Source organism: Hyperolius riggenbachi, chromosome 4 (assembly GCF_040937935.1).
Source record: "Hyperolius riggenbachi isolate aHypRig1 chromosome 4, aHypRig1.pri, whole genome shotgun sequence".
Lineage (NCBI taxonomy): Eukaryota > Metazoa > Chordata > Amphibia > Anura > Hyperoliidae > Hyperolius > Hyperolius riggenbachi.
Window position 1 is genome coordinate 396,105,022 of NC_090649.1, and position 18,608 is coordinate 396,123,629.

At 70.6% G+C, this 18,608-nt stretch overlaps 1 protein-coding gene across 2 annotated transcripts in view; it reads right to left on the minus strand.

Annotated features, from left to right (window-relative positions):
• ABHD12 (abhydrolase domain containing 12, lysophospholipase) overlaps nt 1–18,608 on the minus strand; it is a 1,393,598-nt gene that overhangs the window by 17,184 nt on the left and 1,357,806 nt on the right. The window lies entirely within an intron of this gene.

Here is an 18,608-nt window from a genome sequence, read left to right on the forward strand (position 1 = left end):
GGCTTAAGTAGGGTCAGCCGGCGCCCGGTAGGGGGGCTTAAGTAGGGACAGCCGGCGCCCGGTAGGGGGGCTTAAGTAGGGACAGCCGGCGCCCGGTAGGGGGGCTTAAGTAGGGACAGCCGGCGCCCGGGAGGGGGGCTTATGAAGGGACAGCCGGCGCCCGGGAGGGGGGCTTAAGAAGGGACAGCCGGCGCCCGGGAGGGGGGCTTAGGTAGGGACAGCCGGCGCCCGGGAGGGGGGCTTAGGTAGGGACAGCCGGCGCCCGGGAGGGGGGCTTAGGTAGGGACAGCCGGCGCCCATTAGGGGGGCTTAAGTAGGGACAGCCGGCGCCCATTAGGGGGGCTTAAGTAGGGACAGCCGGCGCCCGGGAGGGGGGCTTATGTAGGGACAGCCGGCGCCCATTAGGGGGGCTTAAGTAGGGACAGCCGGCGCCCGGGAGGGGGGCTTATGTAGGGACAGCCGGCGCCCGGGAGGGGGGCTTATGTAGGGACAGCCGGCGCCCGGGAGGGGGGCTTATGTAGGGACAGCCGGCGCCGGTAGGGGGGCTTAAGTAGGGACAGCCGGCGCCCGGTAGGGGGGCTTAAGTAGGGACAGCCGGCGCCCGATAGGGGGGCTTAAGTAGGGACAGCCGGCGCCCGATAGGGGGGCTTAAGTAGGGACAGCCGGCGCCCTGTAGAGCGCCGGGAGGAGGGCTAAAATAGGGACAGCCGGCGCCCGGGATGGGGGCTTAAGTAGGGACAGCCGGCGCCCAGGAGGGGGGCTTAAGTAGGGACAGCCGGCGCCCGGGAGGGGGGCTTAAGTAGGGACAGCCGGCGCCCGGGAGGGGGGCTTAAGTAGGGGACAGCCAGCCCGGTAGGGGGGCTTAAGTAGGGGACAGCCAGCCCGGTAGGGGGGCTTAAGTAGGGACAGCCGGCGCCCGGTAGGGGGGCTTAAGTAGGGACAGCCGGCGCCCGGTAGGGGGGCTTAAGAAGGGACAGCCGGCTCCCGGTAGGGGGGCTTAAGAAGGGACAGCCGGCGCCCGGGAGGGGGGCTTTAGAAGGGACAGCCGGCGCCCGGGAGGGGGGCTTAAGTAGGGACAGCCGGCGCCCGGTAGGGGGGCTTAAGTAGGGACAGCCGGAGCCCGGTAGGGGGGCTTAAGTAGGGACAGCCGGCGCCCGGGAGGGGGGCTTAAGAAGGGACAGCCGGCGCCCGGGAGGGGGGCTTAAGAAGGGACAGCCGGCTCCCGGGAGGGGGGCTTATGTAGGGACAGCCGGCGCCCATTAGGGGGGCTTAAGTAGGGACAGCCGGCGCCCATTAGGGGGGCTTAAGTAGGGACAGCCGGCGCCCATTAGGGGGGCTTAAGTAGGGACAGCCGGCGCCCGGGAGGGGGCTTATGTAGGCACAGCCGGCGCCCGGGAGGGGGGCTTATGTAGGGACAGCCGGCGCCCGGGAGGGGGGCTTATGTAGGGACAGCCGGCGCCCGGGAGGGGGGCTTATGTAGCGACAGCCGGCGCCCGGTAGTGGGGCTTAAGTAGGGACGGCCGGCGCCCGGTAGGGGGGCTTAAGTAGGGACAGCCGGCGCCCGATAGGGGGGCTTAAGTAGGGACAGCCGGCGCCCGGAAGGGGGGCTTAAGTATGGGCAGCCGGCGCCCGGGAGGGGGGCTTAAGTAGGGGACAGCCAGCCCGGTAGGGGGGCTTAAGTAGGGACAGCCGGCGCCCGGGAGGGGGGCTTAAGTAGGGACAGCCGGCGCCCGGGAGGGGGGCTTAAGAAGGGACAGCCGGCGCCCGGAAGGGGGGCTTAAGAAGGGACAGCCGGCGGCCGGGAGGGGGGCTTAAGAAGGGACAGCCGGCGCCCGGGTGGGGGGCTTAAGTAGGGACAGCCGGCGCCCGGGAGGGGGGCTTAAGTAGGGACAGCCGGCACCCGGTAGTGGGGCTTAAGTAGGGACAGCCGGGGCTTAAGTAGGGACAGCCGGCGCCCGATAGGGGGGCTTAAGTAGGGACAGCCGGCGCCCGATAGGGGGGCTTAAGTAGGGACAGCCGGCGCCCGGTAGGGGGGCTTAAGTAGGGACAGCCGGCGCCCGGTAGGGGGGCTTAAGTAGGGACAGCCGGCGCCCGATAGGGGGGCTTAAGTATGGACAGCCGGCGCCCGATAGGGGGGCTTAAGTAGGGACAGCCGGCGCCCGGTAGGGGGGCTTAAGTAGGGACAGCCGGCGCCCTGTAGAGCGCCGGGAGGAGGGCTAAAGTAGGGACAGCCGGCGCCCGGGAGGGGTGCTTAAGTAGGGACAGCCGGCGCCCGGGAGGGGTGCTTAAGTAGGGACAGCCGGCGCCCGGTAGGGGGGCTTAAGAAGGGACAGCCGGCGCCCGGTAGGGGGGCTTAAGAAGGGACAGCCGGCGCCCGGTAGGGGGGCTTAAGAAGGGACAGCCGGCGCCCGGTAGGGGGGCTTAAGAAGGGACAGCCGGCGCCCGGTAGGGGGGCTTAAGAAGGGACAGCCGGCGCCCTGTAGAGCGCCGGGAGGAGGGCTAAAGTAGGGACAGCCGGCGCCCGGGAGGGGTGCTTAAGTAGGGACAGCCGGCGCCTGGGAGGGGGGCTTAAGTAGGGACAGCCGGCGCCCGGTAGGGGGGCTTAAGAAGGGACAGCCGGCGCCCGGTAGGGGGGCTTAAGAAGGGACAGCCGGCGCCCGGTAGGGGGGCTTAAGAAGGGACAGCCGGCGCCCGGTAGGGGGGCTTAAGAAGGGACAGCCAGCGCCCGGTAGGGGGGCTTAAGAAGGGACAGCCGGCGCCCGGTAGGGGGGCTTAAGTAGGGACAGCCGGCGCCCGATAGGGGGGCTTAAGTAGGGACAGCCGGCGCCCGATAGGGGGGCTTAAGTAGGGACAGCCGGCGCCCGATAGGGGGGCTTAAGTAGGGACAGCCGGCGCCCTGTAGAGCGCCGGGAGGAGGGCTAAAGTAGGGACAGCCGGCGCCCGGGAGGGGGGCTTAAGTAGGGACAGCCGGCGCCCGGGAGGGGGGCTTAAGTAGGGACAGCCGGCGCCCGGGAGGGGGGCTTAAGTAGGGGACAGCCAGCCCGGTAGGGGGGCTTAAGTAGGGGACAGCCAGCCCGGTAGGGGGGCTTAAGTAGGGACAGCCGGCGCCCGGTAGGGGGGCTTAAGTAGGGACAGCCGGCGCCCGGTAGGGGGGCTTAAGAAGGGACAGCCGGAGCCCGGGAGGGGGGCTTAAGAAGGGACAGCCGGCGCCCGGGAGGGGGGCTTAAGTAGGGACAGCCGGCGCCCGGGAGGGGGGCTTAAGTAGGGACAGCCGGCGCCCGGTAGGGGGGCTTAAGTAGGGACAGCCGGAGCCCGGTAGGGGGGCTTAAGTAGGGACAGCCGGCGCCCGGGAGGGGGGCTTAAGAAGGGACAGCCGGCGCCCGGAAGGGGGGCTTAAGAAGGGACAGCCGGCTCCCGGGAGGGGGGCTTGGGTAGGGACAGCCGGCGCCCATTAGGGGGGCTTAAGTAGGGACAGCCGGCGCCCATTAGGGGGGCTTAAGTAGGGACAGCCGGCGCCCATTAGGGGGGCTTAAGTAGGGACAGCCGGCGCCCGGGAGGGGGGCTTATGTAGGCACAGCCGGCGCCCGGGAGGGGGGCTTAAGTAGGGACGGCCGGCGCCCGGTAGGGGGGCTTAAGTAGGGACAGCCGGCGCCCGGTAGGGGGGCTTAAGTAGGGACAGCCGGCGCCCAGTAGGGGGGCTTAAGTAGGGACAGCCGGCACCCGGGAGGGGGGGCTTATGTAGCCACAGCCGGCGCCCGGGAGGGGGGCTTATGTAGGGACAGCCGGCGCCCAGTAGCGGGGCTTAAGTAGGGACAGCCGGCGCCCGGTAGGGGGGCTTAAGTAGGGACAGCCGGCGCCCGGTAGGGGGGCTTAAGTAGGGACAGCCGGCGCCCGGCAGGGGGGCTTAAGTAGGGACAGCCGGCGCCCAGTAGGGGGGTTTAAGTAGGGACAGCCGGCACCCGGGAGGGGGGCTTAAGAAGGGACAGCCGGCGCCCGGGAGGGGGGCTTAAGAAGGGACAGCCGGCGCCCGGGAGGGGGGCTTAGGTAGGGACAGCCGGCGCCCGGTAGGGGGGCTTAAGTAGGGACAGCCGGTGCCCGATAGGGGGGCTTAAGTATGGACAGCCGGCGCCCGATAGGGGGGCTTAAGTATGGACAGCCGGCGCCCGATAGGGGGGCTTAAGTAGGGACAGCCGGCGCCCGGTAGGGGGCTTAAGAAGGGACAGCCGGCGCCCTGTAGAGCGCCGGGAGGAGAGCTAAAGTAGGGACAGCCGGCGCCCGGGAGGGGGGCTTAAGTAGGGACAGCCGGCGCCCGGAGGGGGGCTTAAGTAGGGACAGCCGGCGCCCGGGAGGGGGGCTTAAGTAGGGACAGCCGGCGCCCGGGAGGGGGGCTTAAGTAGGGACAGCCGGCGCCCCTTAGGGGGGCTTAAGTAGGGACAGCCAGCGCCCGGTAGGGGGGCTTAAGTAGGGACAGCCGGCGCCCGGTAGGGGGGGCTTAAGTAGGGACAGCCGGCGCCCGGTAGGGGGGGCTTAAGGAGGGACAGCCGGCGCCCGGTAGGGGGGCTTAAGTAGGGACAGCCGGCGCCCGGTAGTGGGGCTTAAGTAGGGACAGCCGGCGCCCGGTAGGGGGGCTTAAGTAGGGACAGCCGGCGCCCGGTAGGGGGGCTTAAGTAGGGACAGCCGGCGCCCGGTAGGGGGGCTTAAGTAGGGACAGCCGGCGCCCGGTAGGGGGGCTTAGGTAGGGACAGCCGGCGCCCGGGTAGGGGGGCTTAAGAAGGGACAGCCGGCGCCCGGTAGGGGGGCTTAAGCAGGGACAGCCGGCACCCGGTAGGGGGGCTTAAGCAGGGGACAGCCGGCACCCGGTAGGGGGGCTTAAGCAGGGACAGCCGGCGCCCGGTAGGGGGGGCTTAAGGAGGGACAGCCGGCGCCCGGTAGGGGGGCTTAAGTAGGGACAGCCGGCGCCCGGTAGGGGGGCTTAAGAAGGGACAGCCGGCGCCCGGTAGGGGGGCTTAAGCAGGGACAGCCGGCGCCCGGTAGGGGGGCTTAAGCAGGGGACAGCCGGCGGCCCGGTAGGGGGGCTTAAGAAGGGACAGCCGGCGCCCGGTAGGGGGGCTTAAGCAGGGACAGCCGGCGCCCGGTAGGGGGGCTTAAGCAGGGACAGCCGGCACCCGGTAGGGGGGCTTAAGCAGGGACAGCCGGCACCCGGTAGGGGGGCAAAAGCAGGGGACAGCCGGCGCCCGGTAGGGGGGCTTAAGGAGGGACAGCCGGCGCCCGGTAGGGGGGCTTAAGGAGGGACAGCCGGCGCCCGGTAGGGGGGCTTAAGGAGGGACAGCCGGCGCCCGGTAGGGGGGCTTAAGAAGGGACAGCCGGCGCCCGGTAGGGGGGCTTAAGAAGGGACAGCCGGCGCCCGGTAGGGGGGCTTAAGAAGGGACAGCCGGCGCCCGGTAGGGGGGCTTAAGAAGGGACAGCCGGCGCCCGGTAGGGGGGCTTAAGAAGGGACAGCCCGCGCCCGGTAGGTGGGCTTAAGTAGGGACAGCCGGCGCCCGATAGGGGGGCTTAAGTAGGGACAGCCGGCGCCCGATAGGGGGGCTTAAGTAGGGACAGCCGGCGCCCTGTAGAGCGCCGGGAGGAGGGCTAAAGTAGGGACAGCCGGCGCCCTGTAGAGCGCCGGGAGGAGGGCTAAAGTAGGGACAGCCGGCGCCCGGGATGGGGGCTTAAGTAGGGACAGCCGGCGCCCGGGAGGGGGGCTTAAGTAGGGACAGCCGGCGCCCGGGAGGGGGGCTTAAGTAGGGACAGCCGGCGCCCGGGAGGGGGGCTCAAGTAGGGGACAGCCAGCCCGGTAGGGGGGCTTAAGTAGGGACAGCCGGCGCCCGGTAGGGAGGCTTAAGTAGGGACAGCCGGCGCCCGGTAGGGGGGCTTAAGAAGGGACAGCCGGCGCCCGGTAGGGGGGCTTAAGAAGGGACAGCCGGCGCCCGGGAGGGGGGCTTAAGAAGGGACAGCCGGCGCCCGGGAGGGGGGCTTAAGTAGGGACAGCCGGCGCCCGGGGAGGGGGGCTTAAGTAGGGACAGCCGGCGCCCGGTAGGGGGGCTTAAGTAGGGACAGCCGGAGCCCGGTAGGGGGGCTTAAGTAGGGACAGCCGGCGCCCGGGAGGGGGGCTTAAGAAGGGACAGCCGGCGCCCGGAAGGGGGGCTTAAGAAGGGACAGCCGGCTCCCGGGAGGGGGGCTTAGGTAGGGACAGCCGGCGCCCATTAGGGGGCTTAAGTAGGGACAGCCGGCGCCCATTAGGGGGGCTTAAGTAGGGACAGCCGGCGCCCATTAGGGGGGCTTAAGTAGGGACAGCCGGCGCCCGGGAGGGGGGGCTTATGTAGGCACAGCCGGCGCCCGGGAGGGGGGCTTATGTAGGGACAGCCGGCGCCCGGTAGTGGGGCTTAAGTAGGGACGGCCGGCGCCCGGTAGGGGGGCTTAAGTAGGGACAGCCGGCGCCCGATAGGGGGGCTTAAGTAGGGAAAGCCGGCGCCCGGGAGGGGGGCTTCAGTAGGGGACAGCCAGCCCGGTAGGGGGGCTTAAGTAGGGGGACAGCCAGCCCGGTAGGGGGGCTTAAGTAGGGGACAGCCAGCCCGGTAGGGGGGCTTAAGTAGGGGACAGCCAGCCCGGCAGGGGGGCTTAAGTAGGGACAGCCGGCGCCCGGTAGGGGGGGCTTAAGCAGGGACAGCCGGCACCCGGTAGAGGGGCTTAAGAAGGGACAGCCGGCACCCGGGAGGGGGGCTTAAGAAGGGACAGCCGGCGCCCGGGAGGGGGGGCTTAAGTAGGGACAGCCGGCGCCCGGTAGGGGGGCTTAAGTAGGGACAGCCGGAGCCCGGTAGGGGGGCTTAAGTAGGGACAGCCGGCGCCCGGGAGGGGGGCTTAAGAAGGGACAGCCGGCGCCCGGGAGGGGGCTTAAGAAGGGACAGCCGGCGCCCGGGAGGGGGGCTTAAGAAGGGGACAGCCGGCGCCCGGGAGGGGGGCTTAAGAAGGGACAGCCGGCGCCCGGGAGGGGGGCTTAAGAAGGGACAGCCGGCGCCCGGGAGGGGGGCTTAAGAAGGGACAGCCGACGCCCGGGAGGGGGGCTTAAGTAGGGACAGCCGGCGCCCGGGAGGGGGGCTTCAGTAGGGGACAGCCAGCCCGGTAGGGGGGCTTAAGTAGGGGACAGCCAGCCCGGTAGGGGGGCTTAAGTAGGGGACAGCCAGCCCGGTAGGGGGGCTTAAGTAGGGACAGCCGGCGCCCGGTAGGGGGGCTTAAGTAGGGACAGCCGGCGCCCGGTAGAGGGGCTTAAGAAGGGGCAGCCGGCGCCCGGGAGGGGGGCTTAAGAAGGGACAGCCGGCGCCCGGGAGGGGGGCTTAAGTAGGGACAGCCGGCGCCCGGTAGGGGGGCTTAAGTAGGGACAGCCGGAGCCCGGTAGGGGGGCTTAAGTAGGGACAGCCGGCGCCCGGGAGGGGGGCTTAAGAAGGGACAGCCGGAGCCCGGGAGGGGGGCTTAAGAAGGCACAGCCGGCGCCCGGGAGGGGGGCTTAAGAAGGGACAGCCGGCGCCCGGGAGGGGGGCTTAAGAAGGGACAGCCGGCGCCCGGAAGGGGGGCTTAAGAAGGGACAGCCGGCGCCCGGGAGGGGGCTTAAGAAGGGACAGCCGGCGCCCGGGAGGGGGGCTTAAGAAGGGACAGCCGGCGCCCGGGAGGGGGGCTTAAGAAGGGACAGCCGGCGCCCGGGAGGGGGGCTTAAGTAGGGACAGCCGGCGCCCGGGAGGGGGGCTTAAGTAGGGACAGCCGGCGCCGGGAGGGGGGCTTAAGTAGGGACAGCCGGCGCCCGGGGAGGGGGGCTTAAGTAGGGACAGCCGGCGCCCGGGAGGGGGGCTTAGGTAGGGACAGCCGGCGCCCATTAGGGGGGCTTAAGTAGGGACAGCCGGCGCCCTGTAGAGCGCCGGGAGGAGGGCTGAAGTAGGGACAGCTGGCGCCCGGGATGGGGGGCTTAAGTAGGGACAGCCGGCGCCCGGGATGGGGGCTTAAGTAGGGACAGCCGGCGCCCGGGAGGGGGGCTTAATTATGGGCAGCCGGCGCCCGGGAGGGGGGCTTAAGTAGGGACAGCCAGCGCCCGGTAGGGGGGCTTAAGTAGGGGACAGCCAGCCCAGTAGGGGGCTTAAGTAGGGACAGCCGGCGCCCGGTAGGGGGGCTTAAGTAGGGACAGCCGGCGCCCGGGAGGGGGGCTTAAGAAGGGACAGCCGGCGGCCGGGAGGGGGGCTTAAGAAGGGACAGCCGGCGGCCGGGAGGGGGGCTTAAGAAGGGACAGCCGGCGCCCGGGAGGGGGGCTTAAGTAGGGACAGCCGGCGCCCGGGATGGGGGCTTAAGTAGGGACAGCCGGCGCCCGGGAGGGGGGCTTAAGTATGGGCAGCCGGCGCCCGGGAGGGGGGGCTTAAGTAGGGGACAGCCAGCCCGGTAGGGGGGCTTAAGTAGGGACAGCCGACGCCCGGGAGGGGGGCTTAAGTAGGGACAGCCGGCGCCCGGGAGGGGGGCTTAAGTAGGGACAGCCGGCGCCCGGGAGGGGGGCTTAAGTAGGGACAGCCGGCGCCCGGGAGGGGGGCTTAAGTAGGGACAGCCGGCGCCCGGTAGGGGGGCTTAAGTAGGGACAGCCGGCGCCCGGTAGGGGGGCTTAAGTAGGGACAGCCGGCGCCCGGTAGGGGGGCTTAAGTAGGGATAGCCGGCGCCCGGTAGGGGGGCTTAAGTAGGGATAGCCGACGCCCGGTAGGGGGGTTTAAGTAGGGACAGCCGGCGCCCGGTAGGGGGGCTTAAGTAGGGACAGCCGGCGCCCGGTAGGGGGGCTTAAGTAGGGACAGCCGGCGCCCGGTAGGGGGGCTTAAGTAGGGACAGCCGGCGCCCGGTAGGGGGGCTTAAGTAGGGACAGCCGGCGCCCGGTAGGGGGGCTTAAGAAGGGACAGCCGGCGCCCGGTAGGGGGGGCTTAAGCAGGGACAGCCGGCACCCGGTAGGGGGGCTTAATCAGGGACAGCCGGCGCCCGGTAGGGGGGCTTAAGCAGGGACAGCCGGCGCCCGGTAGGGGGGCTTAAGGAGGGACAGCCGGCGCCCGGTAGGGGGGCTTAAGGAGGGACAGCCGGCGCCCGGTAGGGGGGCTTAAGGAGGGACAGCCGGCGCCCGGTAGGGGGGCTTAAGGAGGGACAGCCGGTGCCCGGTAGGGGGGCTTAAGGAGGGGACAGCCGGTGCCCGGTAGGGGGGCTTAAGGAGGGACAGCCGGCGCCCGGTAGGGGAGCTTAAGAAGGGACAGCCGGCGCCCGGTAGGGGGGCTTAAGAAGGGACAGCCGGCGAACGGTAGGGGGGCTTAAGAAGGGACAGCCGGCGCCCGGTAGGGGGGCTTAAGAAGGGACAGCCGGCGCCCGGTATTGGGGCTTAAGAAGGGACAGCCGGCGCCCGGTAGGGGGGCTTAAGAAGGGACAGCCGGCGCCCGGTAGGGGGGCTTAAGTAGGGACAGCCGGCGCCCGGTAGGGGGGCTTAAGGAGGGACAGCCGGCGCCCGGTAGGGGGGCTTAAGGAGGGACAGCCGGTGCCCGGTAGGGGGGCTTAAGGAGGGACAGCCGGCGCCCGGTAGGGGAGCTTAAGAAGGGACAGCCGGCGCCCGGTAGGGGGGCTTAAGAAGGGACAGCCGGCGCCCGGTAGGGGGGGCTTAAGAAGGGACAGCCGGCGCCCGGTAGGGGGGCTTAAGAAGGGACAGCCGGCGCCCGGTATTGGGGCTTAAGAAGGGACAGCCGGCGCCCGGTAGGGGGGCTTAAGAAGGGACAGCCGGCGCCCGGTATTGGGGCTTAAGAAGGGACAGCCGGCGCCCGGGAGGGGGGCTTAGGTAGGGACAGCCGGCGCCCGGGAGGGGGGCTTAGGTAGGGACAGCCGGCGCCCATTAGGGGGCCTTAAGTAGGGACAGCCGGCGCCCGGGAGGGGGGCTTAAGTAGGGTCAGCCGGCGCCCGGTAGGGGGGCTTAAGTAGGGACAGCCGGCGCCCGGTAGGGGGGCTTAAGTAGGGACAGCCGTCGCCTGGTAGGGGGGCTTAAGTAGGGACAGCCGGCACCCCGGGAGGGGGGCTTATGAAGGGACAGCCGGCGCCCGGGAGGGGGGCTTAAGAAGGGACAGCCGGCGCCCGGGAGGGGGGCTTAGGTAGGACAGCCGGCGCCCGGGAGGGGGGCTTAGGTAGGGACAGCCGGCGCCCATTAGGGGGCTTAAGTAGGGACAGCCGGCGCCCATTAGGGGGGCTTAAGTAGGGACAGCCGGCGCCCATTAGGGGGGCTTAAGTAGGGACAGCCGGCGCCCGGGAGGGGGGCTTATGTAGGGACAGCCGGCGCCCGGGAGGGGGGCTTATGTAGGGACAGCCGGCGCCCGGGGAGGGGGGCTTATGTAGGGAGGGACAGCCGGCGCCCGGTAGTGGGGCTTAAGTAGGGACAGCCGGCGCCCGGTAGGGGGGCTTAAGTAGGGACAGCCGGCGCCCGATAGGGGGGCTTAAGTAGGGACAGCCGGTGCCCGATAGGGGGGCTTAAGTAGGGACAGCCGGCGCCCTGTAGAGCGCCGGGAGGAGGGCTAAAATAGGGACAGCCAGCGCCCGGGATGGGGGGCTTAAGTAGGGGACAGCCGGCGCCCAGGAGGGGGGCTTAAGTAGGGACAGCCGGCGCCCGGGAGGGGGGCTTAAGTAGGGACAGCCGGCGCCCGGGAGGGGGGCTTAAGTAGGGACAGCCGGCGCCCGGGAGGGGGGCTTAAGTAGGGGACAGCCAGCCCGGTAGGGGGGCTTAAGTAGGGACAGCCGGCGCCCGGTAGGGGGGCTTAAGAAGGGACAGCCGGCGCCGGGAGGGGGGCTTTAGAAGGGACAGCCGGCGCCCGGGAGGGGGGCTTAAGTAGGGACAGCCGGCGCCCGGTAGGGGGGCTTAAGTAGGGACAGCCGGCGCCCGGTAGGGGGGCTTAAGTAGGGACAGCCGGAGCCCGGTAGGGGAGCTTAAGAAGGGACAGCCGGCGCCCGGTAGGGGGGCTTAAGAAGGGACAGCCGGCGCCCGGTAGGGGGGCTTAAGAAGGGACAGCCGGCGCCCGGTAGGGGGGCTTAAGAAGGGACAGCCGGCGCCCGGTATTGGGGCTTAAGAAGGGACAGCCGGCGCCCGGTAGGGGGGCTTAAGAAGGGACAGCCGGCGCCCGGTAGGGGGGCTTAAGTAGGGACAGCCGGCGCCCGGTAGGGGGGCTTAAGGAGGGACAGCCGGCGCCCGGTAGGGGGGCTTAAGGAGGGACAGCCGGTGCCCGGTAGGGGGGCTTAAGGAGGGACAGCCGGCGCCCGGTAGGGGAGCTTAAGAAGGGACAGCCGGCGCCCGGTAGGGGGGCTTAAGAAGGGACAGCCGGCGCCCGGTAGGGGGGCTTAAGAAGGGACAGCCGGCGCCCGGTAGGGGGGCTTAAGAAGGGGACAGCCGGCGCCCGGTATTGGGGCTTAAGAAGGGACAGCCGGCGCCCGGTAGGGGGCTTAAGAAGGGACAGCCGGCGCCCGGTATTGGGGCTTAAGAAGGGACAGCCGGCGCCCGGGAGGGGGGCTTAGGTAGGGACAGCCGGCGCCCGGGAGGGGGGCTTAGGTAGGGACAGCCGGCGCCCATTAGGGGGCCTTAAGTAGGGACAGCCGGCGCCCGGGAGGGGGGCTTAAGTAGGGGTCAGCCGGCGCCCGGTAGGGGGCTTAAGTAGGGACAGCCGGCGCCCGGTAGGGGGGCTTAAGTAGGGACAGCCGTCGCCTGGTAGGGGGGCTTAAGTAGGGCCAGCCGGCACCCGGGAGGGGGGGCTTATGAAGGGACAGCCGGCGCCCGGGAGGGGGGCTTAAGAAGGGGACAGCCGGCGCCCAGGAGGGGGGCTTAGGTAGGACAGCCGGCGCCCGGGAGGGGGGCTTAGGTAGGGACAGCCGGCGCCCATTAGGGGGGCTTAAGTAGGGACAGCCGGCGCCCATTAGGGGGGCTTAAGTAGGGACAGCCGGCGCCCGGGAGGGGGGCTTATGTAGGGACAGCCGGCGCCCGGGAGGGGGGCTTATGTAGGGACAGCCGGCGCCCGGGAGGGGGGCTTATGTAGGGACAGCCGGCGCCCGGTAGTGGGGCTTAAGTAGGGACAGCCGGCGCCCGGTAGGGGGGCTTAAGTAGGGACAGCCGGCGCCCGATAGGGGGGCTTAAGTAGGGACAGCCGGTGCCCGATAGGGGGGCTTAAGTAGGGACAGCCGGCGCCCTGTAGAGCGCCGGGAGGAGGGCTAAAATAGGGACAGCCGGCGCCCGGGATGGGGGCTTAAGTAGGGACAGCCGGCGCCCAGGAGGGGGGCTTAAGTAGGGACAGCCGGCGCCCGGGAGGGGGGCTTAAGTAGGGACAGCCGGCGCCCGGGAGGGGGGCTTAAGTAGGGACAGCCGGCGCCCGGGAGGGGGGCTTAAGTAGGGACAGCCGGCGCCCGGGAGGGGGGCTTAAGTAGGGGACAGCCAGCCCGGTAGGGGGGCTTAAGTAGGGACAGCCGGCGCCCGGTTAGGGGGGCTTAAGAAGGGACAGCCGGCGCCCGGGAGGGGGGCTTTAGAAGAGACAGCCGGCGCCCGGGAGGGGGGCTTAAGTAGGGACAGCCGGCGCCCGGTAGGGGGGGCTTAAGTAGGGACAGCCGGCGCCCGGTAGGGGGGCTTAAGTAGGGACAGCCGGAGCCCGGTAGGGGGGCTTAAGCAGGGACAGCCGGCGCCCGGGAGGGGGGCTTAAGAAGGGGACAGCCGGCGCCCGGGAGGGGGGCTTAAGAAGGGACAGCCGGCTCCCGGGAGGGGGGCTTAGGTAGGGACAGCCGGCGCCCATTAGGGGGGGCTTAAGTAGGGACAGCCGGCGCCCATTAGGGGGGCTTAAGTAGGGACAGCCGGCGCCCATTAGGGGGGCTTAAGTAGGGACAGCCGGCGCCCATTAGGGGGGCTTAAGTAGGGACAGCCAGCGCCCGGGAGGGGGGGCTTATGTAGGCACAGCCGGCGCCCAGGAGGGGGGCTTATGTAGGGACAGCCGGCGCCCGGGAGGGGGGCTTATGTAGGGACAGCCGGCGCCCGGGAGGGGGGCTTATGTAGGGACAGCCGGCGCCCGGTAGGGGGGCTTAAGTAGGGACAGCCGGCGCCCGATAGGGGGGCTTAAGTAGGGACAGCCGGCGCCCGGTAGGGGGGCTTAAGTAGGGACAGCCGGCGCCCGGGAGGGGGGCTTAAGTAGGGGACAGCCAGCCCGGTAGGGGGGCTTAAGTAGGGGACAGCCAGCCCGGGTAGGGGGGCTTAAGTAGGGGACAGCCAGCCCGGTAGGGGGGCTTAAGTAGGGACAGCCGGCGCCCGGTAGGGGGGCTTAAGTAGGGACAGCCGGCGCCCGGTAGGGGGGCTTAAGAAGGGACAGCCGGCGCCCGGGAGGGGGGCTTAAGAAGGGACAGCCGGCGCCCGGGAGGGGGGCTTAAGTAGGGATAGCCGGCGCCCGGTAAGGGGGCTTAAGTAGGGACAGCCGGAGCCCGGTAGGGGGGCTTAAGTAGGGACAGCCGGCGCCCGGGAGGGGGGCTTAAGTAGGGACAGCCGGCGCCCGGGATGGGGGCTTAAGTAGGGACAGCCGGCGCCCGGGAGGGGGGCTTAATTATGGACAGCCAGCGCCCGGTAGGGGGGCTTAAGTAGGGGACAGCCAGCCCGGTAGGGGGGCTTAAGTAGGGGACAGCCGGCGCCCGGTAGGGGGGCTTAAGTAGGGACAGCCGGCGCCCGGTAGGGGGGCTTAAGTAGGGACAGCCGGCGCCCGGGAGGGGGGCTTAAGAAGGGACAGCCGGCGCCCGGAAGGGGGGCTTAAGACTTAAGAAGGGACAGCCGGCGGCCGGGAGGGGGGCTTAAGTAGGGACAGCCGGCGCCCGATAGGGGGGCTTAAGTAGGGACAGCCAGCGCCCGATAGGGGGGCTTAAGTAGGGACAGCCGGCGCCCGGTAGGGGGGCTTAAGTAGGGACAGCCGCCGCCCATTAGGGGGGCTTAAGTAGGGACAGCCGGCGCCCATTAGGGGGCTTAAGTAGGGACTGCCGGCGCCCATGAGGGAGGCATAAGTAAGGACAGCCGGTGCCCTTGAGGGGGGCTTAAGTAGGGACAGCCGGCACCCAGGAGGGGGGCTTAAGTAGGGACAGCCGGCGCCCAGGAGGGGGGCTTAAGTAGGGACAGCCGGCGCCCAGCAGGGGGGCTTAAGTAGGGACAGCCGGCGCCCATTAGGGGGGCTTAAGTAGGGACAGCCGGCGCCCGGTAGGGGGGCTTAAGTAGGGACAGCCGGCGCCCTGTAGAGCGCCGGGAGGAGGGCTAAAGTAGGGACAGCCGGCGCCCGGGAGGGGGTGGGTTAAGTAGGGACAGCCGGCGCCCGGGAGGGGGGCTTAAGTAGGGACAGCCGGCGCCCGGGAGGGGGGCTTAAGTAGGGACAGCCGGCGCCCGGGAGGGGGGCTTAAGTAGGGACAGCCGGCGCCCGGGAGGGGGGCTTAAGTAGGGACAGCCGGCGCCCGGTAGGGGGGCTTAAGTAGGGACAGCCGGCGCCCGGTAGGGGGGGGCTTAAGTAGGGACAGCCGGCGCCCGGTAGGGGGGCTTAAGTAGGGACAGCCGGCGCCCGGTAGGGGGGCTTAAGTAGGGACAGCCGGCGCCCGGTAGGGGGGCTTAAGTAGGGACAGCCGGCGCCCGGTAGGGGGGCTTAAGTAGGGACAGCCGGCGCCCGGTAGGGGGGCTTAAGTAGGGACAGCCGGCGCCCGGTAGGGGGGCTTAAGTAGGGACAGCCGGCGCCCGGTAGGGGGGCTTAAGTAGGGACAGCCGGCGCCCGGTAGGGGGGCTTAAGTAGGGACAGCCGGCGCCCGGTAGGGGGGCTTAAGAAGGGACAGCCGGCGCCCTGTAGGGGGCCTTAAGTAGGGACAGCCGGCGCCCGGGAGGGGGGCTTAAGTAGGGTCAGCCGGCGCCCGGTAGGGGGGCTTAAGTAGGGACAGCCGGCGCCCGGTAGGGGGGCTTAAGTAGGGACAGCCGGCGCCCGGTAGGGGGCTTAAGTAGGGACAGCCGGCGCCCGGTAGGGGGGCTTAAGTAGGGACAGCCGGCGCCCGGTAGGGGGGCTTAAGTAGGGACAGCCGGCGCCCGGTAGGGGGGCTTAAGTAGGGACAGCCGGCGCCCGGTAGGGGGGCTTAAGTAGGGACAGCCGGCGCCCGGTAGGGGGGCTTAAGTAGGGACAGCCGGCGCCCGGTAGGGGGGCTTAAGTAGGGACAGCCGGCGCCCGGTAGGGGGGCTTAAGTAGGGACAGCCGGCGCCCGGTAGGGGGGCTTAAGTAGGGACAGCCGGCGCCCGGTAGGGGGGCTTAAGTAGGGACAGCCGGCGCCCGGTAGGGGGGCTTAAGTAGGGACAGCCGGCGCCCGGTAGGGGGGCTTAAGTAGGGACAGCCGGCGCCCGGTAGGGGGGCTTAAGTAGGGACAGCCGGCGCCCGGTAGGGGGGCTTAAGTAGGGACAGCCGGCGCCCGGTAGGGGGGCTTAAGTAGGGACAGCCGGCGCCCGGTAGGGGGGCTTAAGTAGGGACAGCCGGCGCCCGGTAGGGGGCTTAAGAAGGGACAGCCGGCGCCCTGTAGGGGGCCTTAAGTAGGGACAGCCGGCGCCCGGGAGGGGGGCTTAAGTAGGGTCAGCCGGCGCCCGGTAGGGGGGCTTAAGTAGGGACAGCCGGCGCCCGGTAGGGGGGCTTAAGTAGGGACAGCCGGCGCCCGGTAGGGGGGCTTAAGTAGGGACAGCCGGCGCCCGGTAGGGGGGCTTAAGTAGGGACAGCCGGAGCCCGGTAGGGGGGCTTAAGTAGGGACAGCCGGCGCCCGGTAGGGGGCTTAAGTAGGGACAGCCGGCGCCCGGTAGGGGGGCTTAAGTAGGGACAGCCGGCGCCCGGTAGGGGGGCTTAAGTAGGGACAGCCGGCGCCCGGTAGGGGGGCTTAAGTAGGGACAGCCGGCGCCCGGTAGGGGGGCTTAAGTAGGGACAGTCGGCGCCCGGTAGGGGGGCTTAAGTAGGGACAGCCGGCGCCCGGTAGGGGGGCTTAAGTAGGGACAGCCGGCGCCCGGGAGGGGGGCTTAAGTAGGGACAGCCGGCGCCCGGGAGGGGGGCTTAAGTAGGGACAGCCGGCGCCCGGTAGGGGGGCTTAAGAAGGGACAGCCGGCGCCCGGTAGGGGGGCTTAAGAAGGGACAGCCGGCGCCCGGTAGGGGGGCTTAAGAAGGGACAGCCGGCGCCCGGTAGATGGGCTTAAGTAGGGACAGCCGGCGCCCGGTAGGGGGGCTTAAGTAGGGACAGCCGGCGCCCGGTAGGGGGGCTTAAGTAGGGACAAGCCGGCGCCCGGTAGGGGGGCTTAAGTAGGGACAGCCGGCGCCCGGTAGGGGGGCTTAAGTAGGGACAGCCGGCGCCCGGGAGGGGGGCTTAAGTAGGGACAGCCGGCGCCCGGGAGGGGGGCTTAAGTAGGGACAGCCGGCGCCCGGTAGGGGGCTTAAGAAGGGACAGCCGGCGCCCGGTAGGGGGGCTTAAGAAGGGACAGCCGGCGCCCGGTAGGGGGCTTAAGAAGGGACAGCCGGCGCCCGGTAGGGGGGCTTAAGTAGGGACAGCCGGCGCCCGGTAGAGGGTCTTAAGCAGGGACAGCCGGCGCCCGGTAGGGGGGCTTAAGCAGGGACAGCCGGCGCCCGGTAGGGGGGCTTAAGCAGGGAAAGCCGGCGCCCGGTAGGGGGGCTTAAGCAGGGACAGCCGGCGCCCGGTAGGGGGGCTTAAGGAGGGACAGCCGGCGCCCGGTAGGGGGGCTTAAGCAGGGACAGCCGGCACCCGGGAGGGGGGCTTAAGCAGGGACAGCCGGCGCCCGGGAGGGGGGCTTAAGTAGGGACAGCCGGCGCCCGGGAGGGGGGCTTAAGTAGGAACAGCCGGCGCCCGGGAGGGGGGCTTAGGTAGGGACAGCCGGCGCCCATTAGGGGGGCTTAAGTAGGGACAGCCAGCGCCCATTAGGGGGGCTTAAGTAGGGACAGCCGGCGCCGGGAGGGGGGCTTATGTAGGGACAGCCGGCGTCCGAGAGGGGGGCTTATGTAGGGACAGCCGGCGCCCGGTTGTGGGGCTTAAGTAGGGACAGCCGGCGCCCGGTAGGGGGGCTTAAGTAGGGACAGCCGGCGCCCGATAGGGGGGCTTAAGTAGGGACAGCCGGCGCCCTGTAGTGCGCCGGGAGGAGGGCTGAAGTAGGGACAGCCGGCGCCCGGGAGGGGGGCTTAAGTATGGGCAGCCGGCGCCCGGGAGGGGGGCTTAAGAAGGGACAGCCGGCGCCCGGTAGGGGGGCTTAAGCAGGGACAGCCGGCACCCGGTAGGGGGGCTTAATCAGGGACAGCCGGCGCCCGGTAGGGGGGCTTAAGCAGGGACAGCCGGCGCCCGGTAGGGGGGCTTAAGGAGGGACAGCCGGCGCCCGGTAGGGGGGCTTAAGGAGGGACAGCCGGCGCCCGGTAGGGGGGCTTAAGGAGGGACAGCCGGCGCCCGGTAGGGGGGCTTAAGGAGGGACAGCCGGCGCCCGGTAGGGGGGCTTAAGGAGGGACAGCCGGCGCCCGGTAGGGGGGCTTAAGGAGGGACAGCCGGCGCCCGGTAGGGGAGCTTAAGAAGGGACAGCCGGCACCCGGTAGGGGGGCTTAATCAGGGACAGCCGGCGCCCGGTAGGGGGGCTTAAGCAGGGACAGCCGGCGCCCGGTAGGGGGGCTTAAGGAGGGACAGCCGGCGCCCGGTAGGGGGGCTTAAGGAGGGACAGCCGGCGCCCGGTAGGGGGGCTTAAGGAGGGACAGCCGGCGCCCGGTAGGGGGGCTTAAGGAGGGACAGCCGGCGCCCGGTAGGGGGGCTTAAGGAGGGACAGCCGGCGCCCGGTAGGGGGGCTTAAGGAGGGACAGCCGGCGCCCGGTAGGGGAGCTTAAGAAGGGACAGCCGGCGCCCGGTAGGGGGGCTTAAGAAGGGACAGCCGGCGCCCGGTAGGGGGGCTTAAGAAGGGACAGCCGGCGCCCGGTAGGGGGGCTTAAGAAGGGACAGCCGGCGCCCGGTAGGGGGGCTTAAGAAGGGACAGCCGGCGCCCGGTAGGGGGGCTTAAGAAGGGACAGCCGGCGCCCGGTATTGGGGCTTAAGAAGGGACAGCCGGCGCCCGGTAGGGGGGCTTAAGAAGGGACAGCCGGCGCCCGGTAGGGGGGCTTAAGTAGGGACAGCCGGCGCCCGGTAGGGGGGCTTAAGGAGGGACAGCCGGCGCCCGGTAGGGGGGCTTAAGGAGGGACAGCCGGCGCCCGGTAGGGGGGCTTAAGGAGGGACAGCCGGCGCCCGGTAGGGGGGCTTAAGGAGGGACAGCCGGCGCCCGGGAGGGGGGCTTAAGTATGGGCAGCCGGCGCCCGGGAGGGGGGCTTAAGAAGGGACAGCCGGCGCCCGGTAGGGGGGCTTAAGTAGGGACAGCCGGCGCCCGGTAGAGGGTCTTAAGCAGGGACAGCCGGCGCCCGGTAGGGGGGCTTAAGCAGGGACAGCCGGCGCCCGGTAGGGGGGCTTAAGCAGGGAAAGCCGGCGCCCGGTAGGGGGGCTTAAGCAGGGACAGC